General features: G+C 42.4%; 1 long non-coding RNA gene across 2 annotated transcripts in view; it reads right to left on the bottom strand.

Annotated features, from left to right (window-relative positions):
• The window catches only part of LOC138481332 (uncharacterized), a 429,740-nt gene that overhangs the window by 360,374 nt on the left and 41,732 nt on the right, over nt 1-27,634 (bottom strand). For both annotated transcript variants that reach the window (XR_011274226.1, XR_011274225.1), the window contains exons 2-3: nt 22,350-22,487; nt 22,135-22,255 (exon numbers count right to left, since the gene is read on the bottom strand). This is a non-coding gene — a long non-coding RNA (uncharacterized lncRNA). The remainder of the gene's footprint in view (nt 1-22,134; nt 22,256-22,349; nt 22,488-27,634) is intronic.

The following is a 27,634-nucleotide window of genomic DNA, read 5'->3' as shown; positions in this document are numbered from 1 at the left end:
CTTTTTGAAATGTATGCTGATGACTCTCAACTGGTGTTCCACCTTGACTGCCCCAATACTGAGCCCTCATGCAAATTGAGAGATGGATTGTCTGGTATAGACAGCTAGGTGTCTTTTAACTGGTTGAAGCGCAATGGGGTAAAAACGTAAGTGCTCGTGCTTGGTCCCCAGACGGTGACTAGCATGTGGAGTTACTACTTCCAGCCTAATTCTCTGGGGCAGTGCCCCACTTCCAGCGTGTCTGTAAAGAGTTTAGGGGTGTGGCTCCCTCCTACCCGTTCCCATGAAGCACAGATATCGTCAGTCTGTAACACTGGCTTTGCAAAACTGGAAGTATTGAGAAAGATTCTCCCTTTCTTCCTTTGAACTGCCATATTAAGGTGGTCACCTCAGCAATTATGGGGTCGCTGGACTACTGTAATGGGGTCTACCTGGGGCAGCCTGAGTACCATGTGCAGCAGCAGCAGGTGCTTCAAAACTCTGTTGCATGGCTGGCCTTTGGGGTACCCAGACTTCCTTCTGCTGCGGGTCTGTTGCTTCAACTCGACTGGTTGTCGGTGAAGGCCTGAGTCAAGTTTAAAATTCTGTGTGTCTCTTACCGGGCTCTTCATGAGACTGGGGCAACTGGTTTGATGAACAAACTGGAGCGCTATCACCCTACTAGGTGTCTTCGGTCATCCTCCCAAGTACTATTAAAAGTGCAGCACTATCAGAGAGCGCGGCTGGGGGACATTCCCTTTCGGTCCTTGCCCCTTGTTTGTGGAATAAGCTCCCTTACGCCCTTTGTGAAATCAGAGATAACCTTCAGGTTCGTAAGGCCCTGAAGACTTACGTTTTTAAACACGCTTTATAAATTAGGTACATTACATTACTTACAGCTGTGTCCTCTGTATCCTACACACCCCTGTATATCTATTCTGTTACCTCTAAAAAGGGCTCTGTATGCATCTGTAATGTTGCATACCTCTGTAAAGAGATCCAATGTGTATCTGTTTTGTTGTATATCTCTGTAAAGCACTGTGTTGCTTCTCAAAGCAAGTTCTGCCCTCAGTACATACCATAACATAACATGCACATATCCCTCTCAAGAGTGGCCCTAGCCACTAAAGAGGTGGGTTCAATTAGACGTCAGAACATGACCACATCCCCAATTTTCTCGACCGGTTGCAATGTTTTTTGGATCATTTATCAACGTCTTCATCAGGAAAAAACAAGTTTTACAATCCAAAAGAGAGGAAAACATGCAGAATGGCTATGAGACCCTGACTATTAGAAATCACCATGCACAATGGAAGGGACTATTCACAATGGAAATACCCCTGCAATTCAAATTTACAAAACTACAAGACATAATATTAAAATGGAATATCCCAGGAATTTAAACACTATAGTAAACCATTTGTCTCCCTTAGTGTCAGACAGGAAGTGCCACCATAAAATAACCTGTGCCCTGAGGGGAGGTGGAGGAATAGGCCAAGGTATCTGCGTACATGTGACACAAGGCAATAGAATACCAGGTGGGAACATGCAATAGTCTGTATTTTACTAGGTCAGGCAGCCCACCTAAGTCATAAAGAGGTGAATGAAGTTAAAATGTTATATGTACGGGTAACTCTACAACATAAAAGTACAGTTAATGCAGATGGTAATAAGCTAATATGTCCAGAATGCATCCTATCTTGTGGCCGCAAGGAGCACCTACATGGCAGTGTTGAGTGGTGGTCAGCAGGACCAGCTGCGATGGTGCAGAGGGACCCAGGTTCAAGATGACAGTCAGGTGACACATTTTATTTCAAATTGATGCAAGAAACGCAGGGGAACGCATACGATGGAGCCTGGTACTGGCTTTGCAATGTTATGTATTTTGAAATGGACAGTTCACTTAAAACCTGATGAAATAAGGTTGCTGTGTACTTTTTGTGCTCTGTGGCACAAACACTTTTAAAATCTAAGAGGCACATTCTCAGAGTGTTGTTAGGGGCAACGTGGATTAGTCTGATTGCATAATTGAAGGCCATCAGCGATGTGGCTTCACTGTGTTATTGGCCTGCTAATGGAATGAGTGCTGCATGTGGATGAGGGCAGAGGTACTCCTGCAGCTCGACTGCTTTGCCACAATATGTGGCAATATTATGCAACACACAACATGGCACAATGTTGTTGCATACTACAGGGGGTGCATATAGCAATACACCACATGAGTAGTTAAGTGATCAGAAGAGAGCAGAAGCGTGACTTAAGCACTCTGAATGTGCGCTTCAATATGCCTCTAGTGGCAATGTGTGCTGTGTTGTAGTGCGTCTCACCTGGGGTGGCTGGATTACAGATGGGTTTCAACAGGAATGGTAGCAGTGGGTAGACTCTGCCCCATGCAAAAGAGAAATGGTCATTAATTGCATGTATTGTTATTTCTTGTGCTTCTGTGTGCCATGTGACTTCTTGTTTGTTTGTGTAATAGTAGATACTCACCCATGGTTCTCAATTCCAGGGCCTGGTATATGGGTGAATATTGCAGGATGTAACTATCATGCGAGTATCTTGGGAAATTGGCATTGTCAAGTTTGATGTGTCCCTTCGCATCACAAATCACCTGCACATTGATGGAATGCCAATGTTTTCTGTTGCGATATATGTGCTCTGGGTGTAAGGGGGGTCGCAGTGCTAAAAGGGGGCAATCAATGGCTCTGAGTACCAGGCATGCGCTATGCCTTGCCTGCAGTGTGCGGGATATATAAATGCGCAAATATGCACACGTGCTAGGATGCAGCGTAGGACCTGGTTGGGGCACCTTGATTTTGTGGGTTTTGATATACCCCAATGATGGCTATGGTATGCTGGAATGATCCAGTGGCCAGGAAGTGTAAAGCTGCTAGCACCTTGACTAGCAGTGTCACAACCTGTGAGCACATAGTGGATGACACCAGGTAATTCTCCCACTCCCTGACTAGGTCTAGGATGACATGGGGAGGTAAGCCGCATCGCCTCATCTGGAATCCCAAATAGTGCTGTTCATGGTAGGAAGAGGCTGGCCCTCCTCCTCATTCTTCCATGCAGTAGGATCAGTGCTACCAATGCAGGATCCAGCATTGTGGCAAGCCTATGTTTATTGGGGTTGCATAGCGCTTTTTATACGCCACCTTTCATTGCCCTTTGTGCTTTGTGATGGGTGAAGGGTGACCACAAGATCGTTTTCCTGTGGAGTCGGAAAGATTGCACGATGCTTGCCTCCCCACACCCATGTTCTTCCTAATTTTCCTACTTGAATGGGGGTTTTGCATGTTCAGCCGCCTATTTAGTTTTTTGCGCTGGTTATTCCCATTTGTTGAACTTGGTGGCATGCAAAACTCTCCTGCACAGCGCAAAGTGAGAAGGGCCAGCACAAAGCCCAATTTCAAAATCAGATGATGACATTTAGCATGGCACAAAGTGTACTTTTGCAGTGCAAAGTCACTTTGCATCATGCTAATTTTTGGTAATTGAGGCCCACTATTTATGCATGTGTCTGTGTATGCATGCATGTCATTATATAGCAAGATCCTAACGAGAAAATCTAAACAGTGCTTTAGAAAAACAAATGTTGAATGCAGACTCGGAAGGACAAGGGGAGCAGAGGGAGTGGATGGGCAGTAGGGGAGGACTTACAACTTTTGATGTGGGGACAATATGATTTAGTTTCCCTTGGTGCAGTGGCCACAATCCATCATTCAAACAGCAGCCCATCCCAACTACTGATCAAAAGAAATCATGGAACCCCAGATACCTGCACCATATGTACAAGCCTGCTGATGCACAGAACCCCATATCCTATAAACAACATTATTTTAACAAGCAACCCAGAGAGCCTACACCCCTACAACCACATACACAGTTACTGATTATGAGAAGCCGGGCAGTAACCTCTTAATTTCACAAATACTGATCAAAGGAATACAGAGACTGCCAAACACTTGATTTCCACAGGCACCCACAGACCACTACACTTACCAGTGTATATATAATATAGTGATCACAGTATGCTGCTTCATCCTCGAACACAAGTAAGACCTGGGAACTCCTAGAGCTCAGACTTCTACAGAAACATCTGTGTTGGATCCAAAGATTCACAGACTTGTGCTCCACACAGGAAAAATCACTGCGCCATCTGCACTCAGAGACACCTGCCTCCAGAAGCCAACATACAACTGACGAAACACTGAGATCAACTGGAATGCATAATACCATTTCCACCACTTGGTCTGCCGGAATCGCTGGCAGATTCCAAGTGGCAGAAGCACAGCTAAATCCCCATACCATGGAGTCCCATACGACCATGGGGGTATTTGGCAGTATTACCAGCACCAGTATTTTCGGGCTGGTACCACCAGCAGTTTTTTGCCAGTAGGGTGGTGGAAAGACCTCCAGCTCAGAGCTGGACTTAAATCCTCCACTCTACTGGCAAACTTGTAGTTGGTCGGTCCAAAAAAGTGCCAGTATATGTTATTACTGGCACTTTATTTCCAGACCAGGCCAACTTGTATTGAGGCCCATTGTCTTGCTTTTACCCTCATAAGTACAGGCCTACAAGTCCCAGAAGGAAAAGAGATGTTGGCAACAAAAGCAACAGGACTGGATAAAGGTGTTTTAAAACATGGGCCCACCTGATGTCTATGACTAGGGCAGAGGGAGTTAGTCACATGTTAAGTACTAGCTAGCGGCCCATACATTTTGAGATTGCCCAGTAGCCCATTTAGCCAGTACATCATATTTTCGAACTAAATGCTACTTTTCACAGGACTGCTAAGTGAGGGCAAGCAAACCAGGGTAGTATCATAGAGTAGGTCTTCAATGGTGATATTTGCAGTGTAGTGCCACTCTCCTCATCTCTTTCCTGCCATTGTCTGTGAACTTGTTGATTTGACTGGTAGGCATTGAAGGTGAATGGCATGACACAGCACAAAGACAAGGGGATTCCATCACAATTTTCTTCTTAAGCCAATAAAACCATAAGCTGCAGTTTCACAAATCAAGCTGTCAATGCACTAGTGGTTAGTGTTAGCTCACTGCTGGATGAGGTTTTAATTGGGCAACCATTAGACAACTCTAGAAAAGAGGGCCACTAATCAGTAAACAGTCAAAAAGGGTAGGGTTGGCTCAATCATTCTTCCCTTTGATGTTGAAAGCACAATGGAGCTCATTTTTTTTAATTATTTATTTTCAAGAATACCACAACATAGAAATAATATGTACACAAAATTACATCATAAAGTAATGACAACAAAGCAAACAAAACTATATACCGCTGAAAAAAAACCCTCGACCCAGGAGTCACAAAACAATCAATGAACTGGTCTAATAGAATAGCAGAAATGTACCCCAAATCTTGTTAAATAATGTAGTTTTCTTCTCACTCTGATATAACACTCTCTCCATATCCGCTAGAGAATGCATTTCTGAAATCCATTCCTCAATAGTAATAGGGTTAGACGTTTTCCAATGTCTCAAAATTAGTTTCTTCCCCACCATTGCCCCACGAAAGATCCATTTCTTCTGGGAAGTAGTCAGGTCGTCCAATAAATCCCCACAGCCTAGTACAATTGTCTTAAAATCCATATGAACCTTCTCCTCCAAAATATTTTCACAGATCTGATTAAACTCGAACCACAAACCTCTCACCCTCCAACATCCCCACAACATATGCTCCAAGGTGCCCTCCTCATGTGAACACGCTCAACATTCCCAGCTGTCACTCATCCCTCTTTTCATCATTCTCTCAGGGGTGCAGTATGTTCTATTCAAAATCTGTATTTGACGCGACCTATCAGCAAGATTCAAAGAACACAATTTCACATTCTCACAAATACTATCCAATCTTCCTCAGTAATATCCTTACCAATTCTCCGATTCCAATCCAATCTCAAAGCATCATTAGCCCGATAGTTCAACACAACCAGTCTATAGACATAACTAACCAGGCCACATCCACTCACTCCAGGTATCCATCCAAGCATGTCTATGTTGATTCTCTTTTCCAAGTCCACCTCCCCCACCGCCCTCCTGATCTTCCGATAGTCCGACAAACAAAAAGTAGGAATTTCAAACTTCAACCGAAATTCCCTAGCCGTCATCCAACGCAAACCATTGAACAAATCACTAATCCAATGCACCCCAGCTAGATACCAATCCTGCCAGAACAAAGTTTTCCCTTCAAGCGTAATACATGGATTCATCCAAATTGAAGCACTCGGATCTCTCAAAGCATTGAAACCCAGACACTCACACAAGGCCACCCAAGAGTTCCGTAAACTCCTAGTTAGCAGGCCTTCCACGCTTGTTCGTGATGGCTTACTGGTCAAAATGGCCCTAGGCGACAAAGGGCCGACATGGCTAGACTCTGCACACATCCAGTCCTCATGTTCCGATTTTAGAAAATCAAAAATATTCCGCGACATAAACGTCAGATGGTATGCCTTAAAATTAGGGACCCCCAGCCCACCCTTAGACAAAGGCAATTGCAATTTGCTAATCTTCAGGCGAGGAGGTTTATTATCCCACAAAAATTCCTGCATGAGGCTATCTAACTCACGCCAAAAATGCTTTTCAATATCTAAAGGGATCATACTCAGAACAAAATTCACGCGAGGAGTTGACACCATTTTCAAAGCATTCACCTTCCCCCAAAGGGAAAGGTGCAACACATTCCATCTCTTCAAATCTGATTTGAGGTTAGTACACACCATCATCATATTTTCTCTCACAAAATCAGCAACATTAGGCAAAATCCATACCCCCAAGTACAGTAGTTTTTCAGCACACCACTTGAATCCCAACCGGGTTATAAATTGTTTGTCACACAGCGGCACTAACGGTAAAACCTCTGATTTTGCCCAATTAATCTTATAACCAGAACACTGGTGAAAGGCTTTGAGAATGTTCATAAGAATCGGTACTGACTCACCAAGATTCTTGAGGACCAATAACAAGTCATCTGCGTATAACCAAATTTTTTGCAACATCCCCCAACAACTTATGCCTTGTAAACCCTCCTCATTTCTCAATGCTATAGCCAAGGGTTCAATACTCAGTACAAATAACAAAGGAGACAACGGGCAACCTTGTCTCGTGCCACGTTCCAAATCAAAAGGTGCCGACCTCTGACCATTAGTTTTGACATCAGCCGTCGGCCTGGTATACAGTAGTCTAATCCATGAACAAAACTGAATTCCAAAACCCATCTTTTCCAATACTTTAAACATAAATCGCTAGTCAACTCTATCGAATGCCTTTTCTGCATCGAGTGATAGGACAGCTGAGTCCTCAGACAACTCTGACGCCTTCATGATCGTACACAGCAATGTTCTCATATTAGTGGACGTCATCCTACCTTTAACAAAACCAGATTGGTTGCGATCTATCAACCCCGGCAAAAGATTCTCCATTCGCAGAGCCAGAATCTTGGCCAAAATCTTATTGTCCACATTGATCAAACTAATCGGTCTGTGGCTGGACGCCATTGTTTCATCCATGCCTTTCTTCAGAAAGACAGAGATAGTTGCATGTCTAGTAGAGTCCGGAAGTATGCCCCTAGCCTTTGAAGTCTCATACACTTCCGTCAAAAGTGTCAACGCCGAATTAGGCAACCATCTACAGAATTCAACTGGCAGTCCATCAGGCCCTGGAGACCTACCAACATTCAATTTTGATATCGCAAACTTGACTCTGTCCACCGAGATATCTTCCTCCAATAAAGTAGAACCCTCCCCTGAAATTCCAGGGACCTGAATCTCGTCCAGGAAATCTCCATTATCTGCATCAATATGTGACTTATTCTTATATAAATCCACATAAAACTTTCTGAATACTTCATTAATACCATCCGGAGTGAAAGTGACTTGACCATCAGAATCAGCAATAGAAAGAATCGAACGCTCAGACTCTCTCAACCTCAATCTATACGCCAACCAGCGATCACATTTCTCCCCATGTTCAAAATAAGAGCATTTTTGGTGGAAATACTTCTTATCCACTCTACCAGAAATCAAGTCCCTCAACTCTCTTTTTAGCTTGTTCAACTCGGTAGGCAAATCCACAGATGGAGCTCATTTTGGAGTTCCATGGCAGGGATCATTTATGGTTACACTTCGGTGAAAACAGGTCCCCTCGCATAATTGTTCTCATTTGCACGGCCAGTGCAAAAGGTGAGTGTAAAAGGTGGTGCACATGCTCCTTTGCACTCTGCATGCATGACTTTTACGCTTTTAATTAATGTTCCGTCTGGAGCAAAATTAGATCCAATGAATACTGTAGCTGTTTTTATGTAAATACTTTGTAAAGCCATAATGGCATCACGACATTATGCAAAATCATCCTAACTTCTCGTCCTGTGTTAAAAGCAAAACACGGTGAGAATGTGGTCAAATTAAATATGATGTGCGTAAAAGAATAATTCTCTCTCTGGACACTAATTGAGTGACTGATGTTGCAGCCATTCTATCCTCACAGCCACATATTGAGGCTGACCGAATCACTATATGTGGCTGTCAATGTTAGACAGCGTTTGAACACATTAATGGAACACACAACCCAGTGTTAAATCTCCACTTAGTGATTCAAGCCTACAGCCATCTTATCGTCGACATATTTTCAAATACAAAGACCTTTGGCCATTCCTATGTTCCAAAAATGCACTTTTATTTCATGCACATTCAGACTGGTAACCTCCCTGGTGTTATGTTTACCCTTCCATTTCCCCTTTCTCATAGGTGTATTTTGAAAAAATACAATGTAGTGTACTAGACTGTAAATTGTGGAATGATAACAGTCTGTCAGAAAATAATTCCTATTATTAGACTAGATTGTGATAATGTACTTTGCTCTGTAAGATAAGTGCACCATTCTTATTATGATGACAGGAAATACTGTACAATTTTAAAAAAGAGCCAATTTTACCATGCAAGTACAATTAAACAATTTCGTTTTTTTTGTTTTTTAATAGCTCCTTTTAAAACCCACTTTTCCCACTCAAGATGCATGTTTCACTGTGCTGGACAAGCTGTCCAGGATAGCTTTAGCAAATGGGCACCTGGCAACGAGACTCTAACCCACATTAAAGGAGAAAGAGACAGAACGTGAGAGAGAAACATGCAGACAGACAGGGAAAGAAAGTGAAGAGAGATTGTGAGCGACCAATCGAGCTAGATTGCCCTGTGACACATTGGGAATGCATGTTTGTAAGAAAAAGCGCTTCCCCATGTGTAGGACTTTGAAATAAAACAAAACCTTGGTGTTTGAAGAGCATAGTGTCTCATCCCCCAGCAATCTTTTTACCTTGTTTATTGTAGAATTACGCAGAACAATTAATATCAGGTAATAGGATTGATGGATAGTTCTCAAATGATACCAGTGAACCTACATACACCCAACATTAAGTAAATCAAAATGTAACAAAAACTGAGAAAAAACCAGCCACGTTTCTGAAGAGAGTACACATTTTGATATGAAGGAATACATGAACTTACTTGTACATGTGACTTTATTTTACTCCGGTTTCAACATAATATTCTAGTAAAACAGCCTGTTTAAAACATGAAACATTTTACAAAAGGCTTAAATCAATAGAAATATAAAAACACCTGATTGACATTACACAGGTCCCACTAATATGACAGCAAATAAACCAGATACTAATGTACAAATGTATTACCTGATTCATTGAAATAGAAATACAATTAGGTTTTGATCAATAGAAATGTACAATCAATGCCTGGTTTGATTCACAAAAGTTCACAAAATGCTTGTAGCTTTTTGAACATGAACAGTTCCTTTGCATGTGTGAGTACCGCCTAGTCCAAAGAAATAGGAATAGAAGCAGTACTCGATCTCATTGAGAGGAATTTATCGAGGACCTTCAGACCAGAATGGGGTTAGCGTTCCAAACGCATGATAGTGCAGAGCAGTAAAACTTGAGGTTTTCAGAAATACCATATACTTTCCCATTAGCGCACTATGCATAATGACCGACTAATATGGCATTTGCCTCCATTAATGTGCACATCTTGTCTTGGCGGTGAGCATGCTATCCTTTCTGCTCTGCAAAGTACATTGTTTATGTATGTTATTATAAAATACCATTTTTAAGTAATCCTTAGAAAACAATCTGAAGTTTGAAAATTAAGGGTGGGTTTAGCTACTCCAATGTATTTCACTGTTATGATTATTGACTAAAATTATTTATCTTTAACCAAATTCAATTAACATTTTTTGAAAAGTCACCAACCTTGAGTTTGAAGTACATGGGGAATGGTACAGGTTGACAAATTTAATTGCAAAGAGCCACATTCCGAGTTTGGTAGTAAAAATGCCAATTAACCACCAAACACATTTGCCGTTACCACCCTTCAGTCCCGTGGAATTTACCCTTGGGTAATAATAATAATAATAATAATAATAATAATAATAATAATAATAATAATAAACAATGAGTTTTGAGTGGTGGTATGTCATTGTTAATCCCCATTGTTCATGTCCCTAGCAATCAATGGGAATGTTGGCAAAATTAGCACAAGCCTAATTCTGCCACGGTCCGACAGTTCTTGGAGTTTAAGTGGAGGATTTATATCCGTCTGTTCGCTAGAGGTGAATCCTCCAGTTCTGTGTGATTTCATCGGGTAGATTTGGTCGGATCCATATCTATCGAATATTTTATTTCTTTTGAGCCATTTGGCCGCAAATATATGTGGGGGAGACCCCCATGCAATCCCTTTAACCCCACCTTAATTATTACCCTTACCAACCCCCCATATATTTGCGTCCAAATTCTTCCAAACAAAGGTGATGCTTTTGGAGTCAACCAAAACTCCTGAGATGAAACTTCCCTATCACGAATCCTCAATTGTACCTACAAGCTCAAATTCCAGTGTTGCAGTTAATATGGGGGTAAACTGTTACTGCAAAAAAAGTGGCAGCAACATTATTGCTGCCACTTTTTTACTGCACCACGGTCTCGTTTTAAGGCCTGAAATAGTGTTTATTTGACTCATGTTTGCATTTTGAGAAGAACTTTGACGGACTGTGATAAGTGTTGGAAGTGCTGGAACCTAACAGGTTCTTTGGTTCATCAGTGGTGTATCTGTTTTGGAGACAGAGCTTTTTGAGAACAAGTTTCTCCTGCGGTCAAACTAGTCTTTAATCCTGTTATGCAATTAAAGTCTCAATATTTGATGACTAGATGAAATCGTATTTTTTAGTGATTGTTAATCCTAAAGTCCACCCTTTTGCTGGTGTATGTTTATTAGTTGCTTTTGTCATCTGTTCTGTTTTACTCTGACTTCCCCTCATCCAAATGTTCAAAAATCATCACTAACATTTTCCATGACCTTTTCCCTGTTAATGTTCCCCCTTCTACCACCTCAAAAGGGTTAAAAGAGCAAATAAAAAAAAAACCTTTCCCTTTTGCATACCCATTCTATTTGGCTCCGTGTTTTTCTACTGGACGTTTTGTGACTTCGTGACTGGGGGGAGGGTGAGATTGAGGACCTCCCACGTGTGCCTGCCATCATAGGTCTGGGACTACTAAATCTTGCTGTATGGGCTGGCTATCATGGGGGACGAAGGCAATATGAAATACTACATGTCCAAGACATGTGTCAAATGTGGAACACATGATTGGGTTGCATGGTTTGACAAGTCCTAGCACTGGAGAAAGCAATGAGGGAGAGTTTGTAGGTTCCCCATCGGAGGAACTACCTCCTTACACCTCAGCACACTGGCATACGCAACTCTCCATACCTCTATGACAAACGAGGGAAATAGATCCCCCTTGCCCTCTGCCCCATCCTCTCTACCTGGCCCATTGACACTCTACAGTGCCAGATAATAATGCAATATTGCCTATTTTTACAGGTCTCATCTTTAGTTTGATGCACTTCCCACCAAGGTGTTATCTTTGTAAGTCACCTGTTTCTTATTGTTTTATTGCTTTCTTTTTATTTTGTCCCTGATATGTGCTCCACTTTGTTGACACCATCATAAACAGGCTTGCCACTTACTCTATTGCTGTATATTGAACAGGCACCCTTCGGGGGAATGTCACTGCCCTGCAGATGTGTTATTGAATGCCATTTATTATTAAAATTGACATCTGTGTTTTTCAAATAAATACAGATAGTACTAGAAATACATTATAAGCCTGCCCAAGCAACTCTGCACACCATGCATACATTCAGTGTCTTATACCAGAATGTCAAAAAGTACAGTCTTTGGTTTTAAAAAGGTGTTGGTAAGCAGTCACAGATTTGCAATTACCAATATCTAATGTATTGCGTTCATTTGAATTCACAAGAGGGATTCCCAAAATCTCTGACATTGAACTTCCATTATAAAAATGCCATGTAATTAATACACATAAAAAACTAGGGGCCTCATTACGAGTTTGCCGGTCCGGATACAACGGTACCAGTAAGATTGCCGGTACTGTTGTATCCAGACCGGAAAACTCTGAGTTGTGCTCGCAGGTGCCTTTCTTTCCGCCAGGTCTTCCATGGCGTAATGAAATGCACCTGCGAGCACAGCATGCCTGTAGCACCATTACCGTTATAAACTGTGCCAGTGCCACAGGCATCCCCATTCCCATTGAGACCAATGGGGCTCAATAGGAATGGGGATATACCGGCACCGGCAACCGGCGAAAGGGCAATTACCGGGTCCGGTGGGGCCAGAATACCCCGGTAATTGCCCATTTGCGGGTGACAGATATTCTTGCCAGTATGGAGATAGCCTTGCTGGTAAAACCAGCAAAGCTACCTCCAACCTCGTAATGGGGCCCATTAAAATCTTTTGCAAACATTCAAATGATAGCCTGATGATGAAAACTTTACTTTTACTTTACTTTACTCTATGCTTGTTACGTGCCGAAAGCCCGCAGGCATTAGGGCGCGGTGGAGCGTGAAAAAGACTACTTGCATTTAGTATTACTCTGGTAGTTAGCTGAGAGTATGACTACGCTGGGTGAAAGGGAGCCAAGGTTATCCTCTGCTATTGAAAAAGTCTGGTTTTCAGTGCTTTTCTAAAACTGGTGTAGTTTTCTTGTTGTCTTAAATGCTCAGGGAGCTCATTCCAATATTTGATTGCCTTGAAGGAGAAAGACTTGCCCCTTCCCGTTGCCCGCTTGGCTTCTGGAATGTTTAAGAGGCCAGTATCTGCCAATCTTAGGCCTCTTCGGGGGACATACCAAGAAAAATGCTTCTTGAAGTAGGCTGGCTCCTTTCCGAATAGGCATCTGTGGACAATCGTCAGTGCTTTGAACTTGACTCTGTCCTCTATTCTGAGCCAATGTAGTTCCTTCCTGCTATCTGATATGCGGTCCCTTTGTTTTTGCTTTTTAATGATGCGAACTGCATAATTTTGCATAACTTGACATTTGGCTAACTCCTTTTTTGAGGCTCCTAATAACAGCGCATTTCCGTAGTCCAGGCGTGATAGCAAGATAGCTCTGGCTACCGAGGCTGCATTGATCTCGTTAATGTATGGTCTAATAGCTCTCAGGAGACGCAGGTAGTACAGGTTGTTTTAATATAGGTAACTAACCTGTGCTCCTGATCCTAACCCCAGCAAGTGTTTCATTTGAAAATAGTCAATGGTTATGGACAGCCAGTCCCACCTTCATCAGGGCAACAATGACCATGTAAAGAGGTTTATCCATAGCAATGCCCTTTTCTGAAGCACTGTGAACATACAAAAGGAAACAAATCAAAGCAGCAACATCGTTTGCACATCCCACACATCAGTTACATGATTATAATATGATACGCAAGCCTGTACACAAGTGTTTCTCACTGCCATAGCATTGCGACAGCAGAAAGACTGCTTCTATAATCTGCTGATCGCAGGCCATGCAGCGTCTGGCAGCCTACAGATTGAGCAGTTAAGTGTGGAAAATGGGCAATTTGAACCTGCTGGAAGGCAACTCACTTTTTGTATAAAGTTTGAACTTGTCCAAGGACTAAACACGACAGTTGTTAGTAGAAGTGCTTTGTTTTGTATAAAGATTTACACTTTCAACGATGTTAAAAGATGCCATCTGTTCAAATGGAAATAGAAAGACAAACGCACACTCTTTACTAAATTCAGTCAAAATGTTTTTCCACATATCTCTAACCCTTTTAACTGTATAATGTGTACTCACTAGATGTTGGCTGGCAACCCAGCCAACATGCGTCCTTCAAACTGAAGCCATCAAATGTGCAAAGACAACCAGCAATGTGAAAGAGTTGGCCCGCAGCTAAGGGCTTTAAGTGTTGTCTCTGAAAGAGAAAACATGAGGGAGGGAGATAACAAAGGAAATAACTGTGCTCAAAATGAGGTCACAGTAGACAAATCCAAATGATAAAGAGAAACACTCAGAAATGAGGGAGAGTCACTACCAGCAATCTGCCTCTCCTTCAGAACTCATAGATTCATGCCGACTGCACTACTGAATCAGGATTCACATTAGATGCTGGCTGCACAATTCTGTGCACAGTGAAATGCATGTGCTTAAAGTGCCTCAAGGGCCAATGTTTTATGTAACATACGAGCCAACATAAACATGAAGATGTTCACGCATCCCGTGGCCATGACCGCATCATTACAAATTTACATGTGAAATCTAGACTTAACAGTAGCAGGTATCCCTTTTCAATTTGCAATTGCCACAGGACATTTTACATGCTATTGTTGCATTATCGTGAACACCGTTATATGGGAACACAATGTAAACATCATGGGCCTCATTACAACTCTGGCGGTAGCCGTGCCCTTATTACGGGCACGACTGCTGCAGGGGTTGCATTTTTTCCGACACCCGCGAATGGGTAAGAACCGGATCATGCCGAGCTTGGCGGACCCGGTAATTGCGCATTTGTGGGTGCCGGTATCAAGGGCGTCCCAATCCCCATTCTGCCCCATAGGGCTGAGTGGGGATGGGGACGTCGGATGCACCGGCACCCGTGAGCAGAGCATGTAGTATGGCGGTCTGGGAACTACGGTACCGGCATGCTTACCGGTACCGTAGTTTCCAGACCGCCAGGGTCGTAATGAGGCCCCATGTAATAGAGCCTGCATCCCTAAGCATCGAGAATGATTTCCCAGTTCGTAATAGTCGGCAAAAGTTATCCTTTACATCTAGAAAATGTTACTTTTTCCTCTGATCGACCAAGCCAGGTTAATGTGTTTCTGGAAGTGAAATGTTGGGCGGGGAACCCATCTGTATACAGGTAGGAGTGTTCTCCAATACCAGTGTTGGCAGTTAGTGTTATTTGTCCAACATAATGAAGATTGCTAGGACATGTTAGCCAATAAATTACATCCGTGGGTTGACAACTTGAGAAGAGGCATCTATCCCATTTAAAGTTTTTGGAGTAAAATACTTTAGAAGATTTAGTAAGCTCTCAAGCTTTGCATTTTCCACATGGGAAGTCGAATCAAAGTATTGTCCCACCGCTTCTAATGTTGTTTCATGGTAAGCAAGTACTAACTGTTGTGAAATACTTCCTTCTTTCTTATGTGCAAACATAGTATTGTCCCACCGCTTCTAATGTTGTTTCATGGTAAGCAAGTACTAACTGTTGTGAAATACTTCCTTCTTTCTTATGTGCAAACATAGTATTGTCCCACCGCTTCTAATTTTGTTTGATGGTAACAAGCAAGTATAACTGTTGTGTAATACTTTGCTCTTTCTTATGTGCATATTTTGCTACATCTTTATCCCAGAGAGTGTCTTTTGTAAGCTGCAAATTACTTTTAATCAATTTGCTAATTTTGTACCTGGCTGAATTAAATGTTGTGCTATAAGTTATATGTTGTACATCTGACACAGATTCAAAGGATTTTGCAGTTGAATTGCAATAACGGTCAGCATTGCGAGCCCATTTCCATGCTTGATTGACAATTTTGGATGGATATTTCCTGGATTTTAGTTTCATGGCAAGTTTCAGTGCTTCATTATCGAAATCAAGGCAGCAAGTACAATGGGCCTCATTACACAGTAGGCGGTAAGGGTTAACGATCACCGGTAATAGTACCGGTGACCGTTAACCCTTACCGCCTTACTACGAGGTCCCTTAGCGGGTTGGTACTTTAACGCCCGCTAAGGGACCTTGGTGCTAATTACGGCACCACAAATTTGTGGTACCGTAATTAGCACCTTCCCCGTTCCCATTATGCCCTATGGGGCAAAAATGGGAATGGGGAAGGGCAATGGTGGAAGGGGGAATTACCGCCCCGCCAACCTTGGAATAGGGCGGTAATTCCCCTTTCCACCAAGGCGGTGCCGGTATTTTACCAGCATGGACCAAGGTGCTATTAGCACCTTGGACCACCGCCTACCGTGTAATGAGGCCCAATGTCTTTGATCTCGCAGAAGATGCCTGAAGGACATGCCATTCTTCAAATGCAGAGGTTGGTAACTATCCTAATGAAGTCATGTTCATCAGTGGGGTGTGAAAACAGAGTGGTTTTACTTTTCTTTCAGCGTACTTTATAAAACGTTTGTAGGAATTGTAATTTAATATTACTGGAATTCAGTTCCAAATTATTATGTGTGCTAAAAAAAAAGGATTATTGTTAGTTTGGGCGCAATTCTGCTTGCTCAAAAGCAAGCGTGTGCAATTTGACAATGAGTGCAAGAAATGTGGAGTGTATATTTGCACACTTTTTTTTTTAAATGCAGGGGCCGATTCATGGAAAAGAGTGCATAAATCCTGCAAGGGGTGCAATCCGACAACGACACTGCGTGAGCCTGAGTGCAGAATTAAAAATGCCTGCCCCGCGTATTCATGGAATTTTCTGCGCAAAGCAACCATATATGCAAGTTGTGGACGGAACGCCCCCGATACACCCCACAAACAGCCAGTACAGCTACCTTTGTGCAGGGTCGGACTGGGACAAGAAATAGGCCCGCTTACCCAAAAAAAGTGCCCCACCCCTTGCCTCAGGACCCTTGACCTCTGATGACATCACCAGAAGTGATGTCATTTGACCCCCACCCCAAAGTGACATCTCGGGAAGTGATGAAACACAACCTTTCAACCCTTGACAAAACTAGAAGGGGCACCAAATAGCATTGTTCGTAAGTACACTAAATGACTGTGAATCAAAGCAGACGTCCAAAACCAAATCATAATATGTTATTGTATAGCACTTACGCTTAAGCTCTTTCATAGAGCGAATATGCATACAATATCACCCAACCTTTGTTGGTACTCATTTATCGACCTAAGAAGGAAGAAAGGCTTTTTGGAAAAGAAAACAAAAAATGGGGAAAAAATATATATATTTTTTTTCAAATGTGTTTTTTCCAAACCGGCCCATTCATGGCCAGAAACCGGCCCCCGCTCCCCAGAGACAATTTCGGCCCGGCCACGGGCCAAAAGGCTGGGGGGCCAATCCGACCCTGCCTTTATGTGCTCCTCAGGGTGCAAATACATGCACCCTTCAAACAGTGCGGGGGGTCCCTGTAAAGTACCGGTGGGGGGTGTCTGTACTTCCGCTCTCTATATGGTAGAGGAGAGGCACAGATGACCCCAGCCAAGATTCTCTATTATAGTAATGTAGTCGAGCAATCAAGACCTAGCTTCTCGAGAGGTGATGCAAGCTGGTTCTTAAGTACAGTGTAGTCCCCAAGCCCCCGCGAAGGAATGTCCACACACTGTATCAGTTAAAACACAGTCTTTATATAATTAATGTTCAAAGTCATATACACGGTCACGATAACTCACTTTGTACTCCGAAAATCAACAATGGTAAATATATACAATTCTAAAGTGGTACCACTAACGTTACTCGATCTTATTAAAGTGCATTTGGTCAGAATGACACACAGATCAAAATAAAGGGGAAAACAGCAGTAGAGAGAGGAAGGAAAGCAGGATGGTTGAGCAATAGGCAGAATACTGGTAACTACCGTTAAAAACAGCTCTGTGTGGAGATCCCCCCACATGGGCAACCTGTAGAAGAAAGATACAAGCCCAGTCCATATATTGTACACCCTTAGACTTCCCAATAGTTCTGCACCCCCAAAATACCTTGGTGTTGTAGCGTTCCACGTCGGGGAAATCGACAACCCTTCTTGATTGTCCTCCCTTTCAGGCAGGAGTCATGGGTCGTCGAACGTCTGACGGAGAACAGGTCGAGCTACGACGGTGAAGTGGCTGCGCCATTCCTAGCGGTGCTCGTTGACAGGGAAACGTAAACGTCCTGCCAGGAAGAGGCGTGCGGGGCACCTCAGTGTCGATAGTTCTGGACCGCAACGAGTTGAAGAACTGTGGCCCAGCAAGGGCGTCGAGTCGTTGGCGTCTCCGTGGTCTTTGGGTGGCAGGAAACCCACCGGCGGATACTCCTCGGCGTGTCAACGGTCAGGCCTTCTCCAGCAGGATACAGCGGCGATGATGCGGGCGAGAGCGTCCTTGGATCACGGAAGTTTCTTAGGCAACAGGAGCACGGCGGCTCCGGTCGGCGACGGCAATCGGCGATAGTGATGGACAACAGTCCGGGCGCTTCTCCTTGAAGTTCCGCAGCAATCCCCGTATCGGGTCGGCAGCCTGTCGAAGGTCTGTCTACCAGGGAGCTTAGGCAAAGATCAGCTGTGCACGATGGTCCCTCATAGCTCAGGAAGAGGGCGCCTTACCAGGTCCTCTCTGGGTCAGTTCTTGAAGCACAGCAGCTTTCCGATTGCGAAGGAGAGCAACAGCAATTCTTCCCGTCCAGCAGGTCTCAAGGTTAAGCTTCACTCCAGTTACTCGTCGTAGTGGACTTCAGCTTCTGAACACGATTCTTAGCAGTGAGAGGTCCCCAGATATACTGTTGATCTCCCATTCACTCCACTGGGTCCCACTCAAGCATCCAATCATGACTACGGGCATTCATGCAGGCAGTCAACCAATCAGGTACACAAGGTATTCAGGCCATTCACTTCTCTCCAGACACTCACAACAAGTTATGTGTATTGGGACAAGTACCGTGCCATTCAACACTCCAAGCTGCATTCATACCGGTTTCGGGCAGGGCTGTCTCAACCATTGTGTCAAAACACTAGATACTAGACAGTCACAACATAGAATGCATGTTCGTCACACACTCCATTCACCCAGGTCCCACCCACAGGCGTACCCACAACATACGGTCGTTGAGAAGGCTCCAGCCAGTCTGGTTGGCACTTCCCCACATTACCATATACGGAACTTCCACCCAACAGCCAGTCAGGGGGAAGGGACAGAGGCAGGGTTTCCCGGGACTTCGGGAAGATCAGGGTAACAGGTGATGGAAGGCAAGAGGCCATGGGGGCCATTTTGTCTCCATCGGGAATCGGAATCTACCGATTCCAATGACAGGGCCTAGGCATCCCAAAATGGAGGACGCTCAGGGCAACAGTCATTTCAGCACAGAGCTGCCACCAGCCCGTACCCTGCTCTGTGGGTCACACACAGGTGCCCAAAAACATCCACTAGGGGCACAGGGTTGTACCCCTACCCATGGGTGCCATAAGGGTATCCCATGGTTCTTTTCACCAAACCAAAAGAGAGAGCTGCCCCGCCAGGAGTCCCACATGAACTCCTGTGCGGAAACCACGACAGAACACATGATAAAAAGGCAGTAAAGGACAAGGATACGGAGGCCCTGTCCCTCCGATGCATTTCCAGCATCACAGTCCCCTGCAAGCAGTCCTGCATGTCAAGGACCCTGCACGGGGTACCCTGTAACTGTAACCAGTATCCCAAAAACATGCTTACAATGTATCGTAACTCGGGTGAAACTCAGAAAATCTATTTAGGAACCCCCGTAAACCGGTCGTGCTCCACACTACACTCCATATGCGCACACCTACTGATCGGATCCCGGCTGCATACACGCACCCCTAAATCCTACATGCAAACCCAACTCTGGTCTCCAATTGCTACTTATGCCTGCCTTCGGGTGGCAGAGACATGGAGGGATATGTGTGGGCATTTTGAAGGCGGGAGGTTGGACGGTCACATCTATGAATACGCTTTCTTGTGTGCATTTGTGAGTGTACAATGGATTGCCGGTGGCCCATCCCTCGTAACAACCACTATTTCCCTTATTCTTCCTCATTTTCTGAGTTCCTCCCCATGCTCCGCCCTCTGCACAGGCATTGACGACGCTCTGCATGGTGTCTCGCACAAGGCACTCGACTGCTTGCAGCGACATGCCGAGCCTGCGCGAACTCCACTTATGTTAGGAAAAAGTGATGCACAGTCGATTACATGAATCGACAGAGTTTTGCATGCAGAATGGCGCACAAATATTCGATTTTCAATGAAAATAATTCCATGAATCGGCCTCACAGTTGTATTTTAAAGAGGAAATTGATATTTTTCAAAGCAATTACTGCACAATCAGGCAGACATTTACTGATAAGGAGCTGGCCCTGTTTAAAGAACCTGAAAGATGTTTTCAATCGCATTTGTTGAGAAATATTAGTGTAAGTGTGCAAAATCGAGTGCTGTTTTTCTGCCTGCTGCCTGCGACTCTGCTGTGGTTTATCCCTGAGGAATAATTACAGGATTTCATCCAAACAAGGAAGTGAACAGAGAAAATCCACACCCCCACAACAGTGTGTGTACTTAAACAGGCACATGTGCGCAATCGCACATGTGCAATCGAGCAAGTGCAAAGTTGAGTGCTGTTTTGCTATTTGGCTGCGTGGGTGCACAGCAAGCACCTCCTAATACAGATAGTAGTTGGAGCACCGACACGCAGTGACACACGTGCTTGGGAGCATAGCAGTAAATTAACGCTAGAAGGGCTAAATGTACAAACTAACATCCACCATGCAGGTCCATGCAGCTGAACTAATAATAGCTGTAACTGGTGTAGGGGAGGCGGATGTCCGTAACATTAATAAACTTCAAAAGGATTTGAAGAAGAAGAGATCAAAATCACTATCTATGGACATTTGGCGACTTTGGGATGTCAATTCTTCAATAAAGTGGCTTCATAAAGGGACCGAATAACGTGCAGATAGTGGAACCACCAATGATCTACTTTGTGAGTGTGTAGCCACCATTGTTACCAGACCAGAGGAGCGGGTAAGTCTGCCAATCTCTGATGCAGACCTGCTCACAATAAACACGAAAAGTCCTGTAAATGCATTAGCCAGTTTGTAAGATGCAAGTGAGGTTAATTCTTTAACAGTGTGTTCGCAGCTGAGTCATACCCCAGAAATAGCCACCAAAGTTGTTGCAGCGGTCTTCCACTCTGCTGAAGATTCAACCCGACCATTATTACATTCTCAAGTATTGTCCCTGCAACCAACATAAAATCAGAGTACGGTGGCCTCACCGATTGAGCAGCCACAAGTACCAGGTGTTAATGAAAGTGAAGAACTGATGCAAACAAGTAGTAATCAAAGCAATGGGCCACAGATAAAACATTTTTTAACTCAAGTGGAGGTGGAGACAATGAGAAATGTATTGAACTTGGGCTGTGGAACACTTGCGTCCCCTGCGCACTCAGGAGATTGTCAATGACAAACAATAAGTAAATAACATACATCCAGGAATGTTTAGAAGTGTGAATTAATATAAAGTTATTCCATACTTTAAAACAGTAGTAGTTATAATAGTAGGTAAATTAGGTTAATTCTGGAGTAGCGTCTATAACAAAGACATTATTATAAGTTAGTTAAATTGCACATACGTTACAGTTTAGCTCATTTGTTTAATGTAATTCAATATGTTAAGGCAAACAACAATATTCCAACTGAAGTTACAAAGTTACAATATTAATTTCATATTGATAACATGTATTCAGAGGTAAAAAACTCAACGCGTTTCAGAAAATGGAATTTCCTTCATCAGGAGTAATGATTTGAAGAGTTATGCATAACCATCTTTGGTCCTCAATTCTGATGTCTGCAGTTTCTGGAACAAACAGTAATCTCTTAGTTTACATGTTTTGAACTAGTACATTTGTGTGATTACCAGTCAATGGAATTAAGTTAAAGATAACTATACCTGGCATGTGTGCCCCACTGAGGTACTGCCTGAAGGTTCCGATCATATGTATCGTAGAAAATTAACTGTAAATATCTCAAACTTATATGAATATCTCGTTCCAAGATGTAGGCAATAAAAGAAGTACCCAAGAATTTAAAAGACATACCTCTCTCAGAGGAGTAAGTTCCTATGTTTATCACTATTCATCACTTTTCGGTTGTTCCTACTGATAAGGAGCCACAATATAGGTTTCCTACACCGGGGGATCTTAATGTACTGACTTTAAACTGAAAAATACCAAAATAAGCAAGAACTTCAGTGACAGAGATTAGTAGTCAAAAATGTCAAGATATTGTACAAAGACCCTTTCTGTCTGCTTACCTCCCAATGTGGAGTGTATATCGTCTCAGTAGTTGGCCTCAGGATCCCGTATATATATGATTTGACTGGAATTACAGGTCTTCTCCTATACGGGATGTCATCAATGTTGGAGTTTCAACAATCAGACTTGCAGTATATCTATATGAAAAAAAACATTTGGTAAATTCGAAGGAATGTAAAGTCCCAGAGCAATCAACATTACCGTTTTTGGTGTGTGCCCATAGTTATGGTAAAGTAAACACCGTAAATCCAGCTACCGAAGTATCACGATGCCAATAGTGTAAAAAGAGGGCCATCATAATGTGCCCTCCGGTTAGATATCTGTTAATTCTAAGATGGGTGATGGTTATCAGACCTCATAGCCAAGTGTGGGGATCATAAAGATAACTTCTTTGTGTAAAAAGTGCACGTATGATGTCACAACTACGTTTAGGATACACTGCAAAGCCCATGCATCGCGATGCAGTGTGTATTTCAAGATTTGCGAAAGAGTCTTCATACTTAAAGCCCAGCACAAGGTATTTGCGCATTTTTTGAGCGCTTGTTCTGAACTTCTCTTATAGGTCATCTCCTCGTCATTAAGGGGAGAATAGGAGTATAATGGAACACAAGGATCCAATATCTTACCGTCCTTCGTTCGATGGTCAGAACAGTTACGGTGTAGTGAGGAAACCGGAACAACAAAAGGTCCTCCAGATGCGTCATACTTTTTTATAAATGAAAGAATGAGTGACATTTGTAGAAAAGTGAGCGGGATGACGTCAGATGTAAACATCTGATGTCATCACTCTTCACGTAACTCGATAGGAGCCATATTGTACGTACTCAAGTGTAAGTATGTATAGCACAGGAGTGAACAATGGCCATTAAGTCAATGTAAAGTCAAATAGACGTCTTAAACTCCTTGTTTTGTCCGGCGATGTCAACAAAAAGTGTGGTGTCAGGATGCGTTATACTATATTTGAATAATTCCACAAATGAGATGTATAATTATCCGAGTGGGATGACGTAGGATGGATACATCTGACGTCATCATGTATCGCATTACAAAAAAACAATCATATGTTGTGAAAACCACTATAATTCTGTATTATACTGAAATTAATATCTTCTAGAAATTAGAGAAAATATAAATTTAGGGAGATGGAGAATCATGGGAGCATCTAGTTTTCCCTGCATTATGTGTAACTGTCATACTCAATTATGTGGTGTACATAAAATGATGATATCAAGTTTTTTTCGGGTAACTAGTCACTTCTGTAACGTGTGGGGCACACATGCTCACAGTTTTATAGTAGAGTAACAATGGTCAAAAGCTGAACAATTGCTTATTCCAAATGTCCATCTATTCACAAGATGGAAAACCTATATCAGACTTCTAGATTAAGTAATACATTCTCATAGAATGGTGCATTTCCGTAATTACGGCCACATACAATGTTTGAATTATTCCCATTTGGTTACATCAAGTACAATTGTTTTTGTAGAGTTAATCATACATAAAGTATACATCCCAGCTCTAAGAGCCCAAGAATGGTTATTATCGAATATCTCTCAACTATGACAGAAATGGTTATTAGTCACCGTATGATGTGTCATGATTTGTACCTTTCAAAGTCATATGATGGTAACCAATATTTAATTAATTATTTAATTAAGTATGATATTTATGAATTGGGTGTATAGAGCTCCATATAATACATGGTGGTCTTGAATCTTATCTAGGTATGATTATACCTCATGATCTTGATGAAAAAGGAAATCTTGTATATCCTCATATTCCTGTAGGAGTGACCCACTGAATAACTAGTTGAGTTTAAAGAAAAATAGTTGAATTTAAAGAAAACTATCCAGATGAAAATCTTCATTCATTCCGTGGGGGCTCATGCTATCTAACTTATCAATCCAGTAGAGTTCTCGTTGGTCAATCTTTTTGGCATGATTCCCCCTCTTGGGGCTCGATTCACAACCTCGGATTTGGAATCGCAATTGGGCAACTGTATGTATCTTCTCCGAAAAATGTCTTGCCTCTGGGGAACGTAGATTGTGAGTCCTGATGTTGCTTTTATGCTCATTGACCCTTTCTTTCATTTTCCTTTGAGTTTGGCCCACATAGTAAATTCTGCAGGGGCAGTTGAGAGCATATATGACCGATTTGGTGTCACACGTAGTATAGTGTTTCAATTTAATTTTAGCTCCTGTACGCGGGTGCCTCACATAGTCACCCTTCATAATGTTGTTACCATTGGAGCAGTGAAGGCAGGAGGCAAAAGTCCCTGGTTTTTTTGGGTGTAGAGTGGTTTGACGAGAGTGATTCGTTCAGCTTTTACTAGTTTATCTCTGAAATTCCGGCCTCTCTTGTAGGCAATCATTGGAGGTTCAGGGAAAAGTTTAAGTAATTGTGGATCCATCTGGATCATTCTCCAATTCTTGCGTATAAGTCTGGTTATGTGGCGACTTTGGCTGGAGTATTTGAGGGTATATAAGAATGGTATTTCTTTAGGTACTGGTAGTTTACTTAATAGTTCAGTTTGTGTCTTCAATGTAGATCTGTCTCTGGCTGTGGTGATAATCTCTTCCGGATAACCACGTTTGGAATATTTCTCGGCGAGTTTATCCATCTCCAATTCTAATGTGGACTCGACTGATGTAATTCTTTTAGCTCAAAGGAATTGGCTATATGGTAGATTATTCCGTAAGTGCCGAGGATGGTAGCTCTGAAAATGCAGAGTGTTATTTACATCAGTGGGTTTGGAGAATAAGTTGGTGACAATAACGTCTCCTGTGATTTCTAATTCCACATCTATACAATGGATTTTTGGACTTGCCATTTCCATGGTGGAATTTTTCCGATCATTGACTGAGTTAATAAACGTCAAAAACTTCTGTAGTAGTTCTTTACTGCCTCTCCAGATCATAAATACATTGTCGATGTACCTCTTCCAGCACACAAGATTTCTTTTCCAGATTGGGTTGGTAATTATATGTTCATTCTCCAGATGGTACATAAATAAGTTGGCGTAGGGGGGGGCATTGCTGAACCCAGTGAGGTACTAGAAGCTTGCAAATAGAATTGGTTGTTGAATCTGAAGTAATTGTTGTGTAGAAGGATTTTTGTAAGCTGTAAAATGAAGGTCTTGTCGGCTATACAATTAGATTCTCGTAGTAATGCCCATTCTATGGCTTCCATGCCTTTGTCGTGTGGAATAGATGTGTATAAACTTTGCACATCCATTGTGACAAGTAAATCATTTGGGCCCAATTCCTTTAAGTTTTGAATGATGTTTATGAAATGAGTCGTGTCCCATAGATAAGTACTGGTGTGTTGAACAATAGGTTGTAGAACGCGGTCTACATATATGGCTAATGGATGGAAAACACTGTCTGTACTGGCGACAATAGGTCTCAGAGGATGTCTCCATTTTACGAAACGCGTTGAGTTTTTTACCTCTGAATACATGTTATCAATATGAAATTAATATTGTAACTTTGTAACTTCAGTTGGAATATTGTTGTTTGCTTTTACATATTGAATTACATTAAACAAATGAGCTAAACTTTAACGTATGTGCAATTTAACTAACTTATAATAGTTTCTTTGTTATAGAAGCTACTCCAGAATTAACCTAATTTACCTATTATTATAACTACTACTGTTTTAAAGTATGGACTTAGAATAACTTTGTATTAATTTGCACTTCTAAACATTCCTGGATGAATGTTATTTACTTATCGTTTATCATTGACAATCTCCCGAGTGTGTAGGGGACGCGAGTGTTCCACAGCCTGTGTACACTTTCCTTTCTCTTGTACATTGTTCATCACTATACAGTGCCAGTGTTGTGTTACTCTCCTCTGCACCTCACTATTCGAGTTACTTATCATTGAGCTTAGACATACTTAGGTGTGCACCCATTAACCCCCGTTCTTGTTAAATGTATTGAACTTGTCGCAATGCCCACTTTTGTACCCCACCCAAGGAAATTCGACCATTGACACGTCAGCATCCTCACCATTTGTTGCCAAGCCCACTTCACGACCATCTTTTGGACTGAGACCCCTACTATGGTATCACAAGAGGTCAAAATGAATGCCATTAATATTGGCGTCTTCGCAATAACAAAACTATATGAAACCTTAAATGCTAAAATGGTAGGACAAGAAAGCTGGAATAAATTACTGTGTGCGAAAATGGTTTGGCTGGCACATGAAATAAGTCAAACTTGAGGCATAATGAATTGGGAGAAGTTAGTAAACAACATGCCAGGAACTGTGACTAACCACAGAAACTTAAAGGAGGTGGGCCAGCAAACTGACGAGGAATGGTTGCTGACGAAACTAGTGAATGGGTCGAAGAAGAATACAGAGAATGTTTTGAATCATGGACATGTGTGAGTGTGTACCATTAGCATATCGAGAATCAGTCCAGGAAATTTTAGTTGAATTGTCCGCAGTGAGGGAGGTAAATGAGAGTGATGCTCCAAAAACGCATAGGACCCCTATTTGAAATATATCGAGCACGCAAGAGCAGAAAGAGAATAACGAAAGTGTAATAGACTAAGAACACAACATATTAGTGTAGGGGAAACTAACTCCAATCTGACTCACAGACAAGTGAAAGGATAGAAATCGGTGCCTTCCAGTAATTAAATCATATGTGTAGAACCCTGCACATATCTGGTCTCCTTATATACAAAAGATTACATGTATATGTCCACAATTCTCTATAAAGGCTCTAGAAGAGAACAGATGCCTGCAACAATGGAGCCTCCCATTGGCTGCTGCAAGATCTTGTTAATTTTAGGCAGGGAATACGTGACAGGAATATGAAGATCCTAACTTATTAAATATGTGCCTTCTTGTGTTATGATTCATCCTTCATTAATGGCGTGCAATAACTCCATGCCTAATTTCTTTCAGAATTCTGCTATCAGCAAGAGAAAGTGATATATTTGCAATTATTTATTCGTCCATTTCTGAGCAGTCCATATTATTTGTTTTGTCCTTGATAACACCTTGTCGTAAAACAAGAGTATTCCTTCTTTTTATCAAACCGTTGAATATCTTTTTTTTGCTTTTTGAGTTTTGAGCTGTAATGTTACCCATAATATTGCACTGGTGCCATCATCCATCATCAGGGGCTTGTTGTCGCAACCACCAATGCAGCTTTTGCTGCTGGCAACAGAAGCCCCGTGGGCAGACACAGAGGGACTGACTGATGCGTCATGTTGGCCCATACTGCTTGCAAACCATTCATCATGTGGAGTGAAAAGCCCTGATATTGA

Source organism: Ambystoma mexicanum, chromosome 5p, assembly GCF_040938575.1.
Source record: "Ambystoma mexicanum isolate Mex_15411 chromosome 5p, UKY_AmexF1_1, whole genome shotgun sequence".
In the NCBI taxonomy this organism is placed as follows: domain Eukaryota; kingdom Metazoa; phylum Chordata; class Amphibia; order Caudata; family Ambystomatidae; genus Ambystoma; species Ambystoma mexicanum.
Note: the sequence above shows the minus strand (reverse complement) of the source record. Positions and strands in the feature narration are given on the sequence as shown.